Below are 2933 nucleotides of genomic sequence, written 5' to 3' on the forward strand. Positions count from 1 at the left end.
TGAAGGAAATGGCACCAACTACTCGACATACCGTGAGTATGAATGAAGAGGAGTTTCGTACCTTTCTTGCTGCAAACATAGCCGCAGTACAGGCTGCGCTACATACCAACAATAACGCTGAATCTAGCAATGCAGCTAACGGCGTAAGAAATCGTGTAGGATGCACCTACAAAGAATTCACTGCCTGCAAACCTTTGGAATTTGATGGAACCGAAGGACCAATTGGATTGAAACGGTGGACCGAGAAAGTCGAATCGGTGTTTGCCATAAGTAAGTGTACTGAAGAGGACAAAGTTAAGTACGCTACGCATACCTTCACAGGTACTGCGTTAACGTGGTGGAACACCTATCTTGAACAGGTAGGACAAAATGCTGCTTACGCATTACCGTGGTCGGCATTCAAGCAATTGATGAACGAGCAGTACCGTCCTAGAAACGAAGTCAATAAACTCAAGGCAGAACTTAGAGAGTTACGAACACAAGGGTTCGACGTTACCACATATGAACGATGATTCACAGAGTTGTGCCTATTGTGCCCGGGAGCATTCGAAGATGAAGAAGAGAAGATCGACGCGTTTGTAAAAGGGTTACCAGTAAGGATTCAAGAAGATGTAAGTTCATACGAGCCCGCTTCTATACAGAAGGCAAGTCGAATGGCTCATAAACTCATAAATCAGATTGAGGGAAGAATTAAAGAGCAGACGGCCGAAGAAACCAACACGAAATAACTCAAGAGGAAGTGGGAGGAAAACGGTGACAAGAGTCACCAGTACAACAATAATAACAATTACAACCACAATCGCAACAACTATCCTAACAACCGCAACAACAATCGCAACAATAACCGCAATCCTGACAATAACTACAACAAACATCCCAACAACAACAACAACTACTACAACAACCATTTCAACAACAATAACAATCCCAACAACAACCTCAATAACAACAACGGCAACAAAAACCAAAAACAGCCATGTCATAGGTGTGAAGAAAATCTCCAGGGGTTTTGCACGATATTTTGCAACAGGTGTAAAAGAAATGGTCATAGCGCGACAAAGTGTGAGGTCTACGGACCAAAGTTTAACAGAACTAAGGGAGCAAATAATGCCGGAACAAGTAATGCCGAAACGAATAGTGTCGGAGCAAGTAATACCAACGCTGTTTGTTATAAATGTGAAAAAATGGGCCACATTATTAGAAATTGCCCGAATCAGGGGAATACTAATGGGCAGGGCCGTAGAAGAGTTTTCAATATTAATGCGGCAGAAGCACAGGAAGACCCGGAGCTTGTTACGGGTACGTTTCTTATTGACGATAAATCTGCTTATGTTTTATTTGATTCGGGTGCGGATAGAAGCTATATGAGTAGAGAATTTTGTGCTAAATTAAGTTGCTCATTGATGCCTTTGGATAGTAAATTTTTACTCGAATTAGCAAATGGTAAATTAATTTCAGCAGATAATATATGTCGGAATCGAGAAATTAAACTGGTTAGCGAAACATTTAAGATTGACTTGATAACCAGTAGAGTTAGGGAGTTTTGATGTGATAATCGGTATGGACTGGTTGAAAGAAGTGAAAGCAGAGATCGTTTGTTACAAAAATGCAATTCGCATTATACGAGAAAAAGGAAAACCCTTAATGGTGTACGGAGAAAAGAGCAACGCAAAGTTAAATCTTATTAGTAACCTGAAGGCACAAAAACTAATAAGAAAAGGTTGCTATGCTATGCTAGCACATGTCGAGAAAGTCAATTCTGAAGAAAAGAACATCAATGATATTTCCGTCGCAAAAGAATTTTCCGATGTATTTCCGAAAGAATTACCGGGACTACCTCCACACCGATCCGTTGAATTTCAAATAGACCTTGTACCGGGAGCTGCACCAATAGCTCGTGCTCCATACAGACTCGCACCTAGCGAAATGAAGGAACTTCAGAGCCAATTACAAGAACTTTTAGAGCGTGGTTTCATTCGACCAAGCACATCACCGTGGGGAGCTCCTGTTTTGTTTGTCAAGAAGAAAGATGGTACATTCAGGTTGTGTATCGACTACCGAGAGTTGAACAAACTTACCATCAAGAACCGCTACCCACTACCGAGAATCGATGACTTATTTGATCAACTACAAGGCTCGTCTGTTTATTCAAAGATTGACTTACGTTCCGGGTATCATCAAATGCGGGTGAAAGAAGATGATATTCCAAAGACTGCTTTCAGAACACGTTACGGTCATTATGAGTTTATGGTCATGCCGTTTGGTTTAACTAATGCACCAGCTGTGTTCATGGACCTTATGAACTGAGTGTGTGGACCATACCTTGACAAGTTTGTCATTGTTTTCATTGATGACATACTTATTTACTCAAAGAATGACTAAGAACACGGTGAACATTTGAGAAAGGTGTTAGAAGTATTGAGGAAGGAAGAATTGTACGCTAAGTTTTCAAAGTGTGCATTTTGGTTGGAAGAAGTTCAATTCCTCGGTCACATAGTGAACAAAGAAGGTATTAAGGTGGATCCGGCAAAGATAGAAACTGTTGAAAAGTGGGAAACCCCGAAAACTCCGAAACACATATGCCAGTTTTTAGGACTAGCTGGTTACTACAGAAGGTTCATCCAAGACTTTTCCAGAATAGCAAAACCCTTAACTGCATTAACGCATAAAGGGAAGAAATTTGAATGGAAGGATGAACAAGAGAAAGCGTTTCAGTTATTGAAGAAAAAGCTAACTACGGCACCTATATTGTCATTGCCTGAAGGGAATGATGATTTTGTGATTTATTGTGACGCATCAAAGCAAGGTCTCGGTTGTGTATTAATGCAACGAACGAAGGTGATTGCTTATGCGTCTAGACAATTGAAGATTCACGAACAAAATTATACGACGCATGATTTGGAATTAGGCGCGGTTGTTTTTGCATTAAATAC

Source organism: Rutidosis leptorrhynchoides, chromosome 11 (assembly GCF_046630445.1).
Source record: "Rutidosis leptorrhynchoides isolate AG116_Rl617_1_P2 chromosome 11, CSIRO_AGI_Rlap_v1, whole genome shotgun sequence".
NCBI lineage: Eukaryota > Viridiplantae > Streptophyta > Magnoliopsida > Asterales > Asteraceae > Rutidosis > Rutidosis leptorrhynchoides.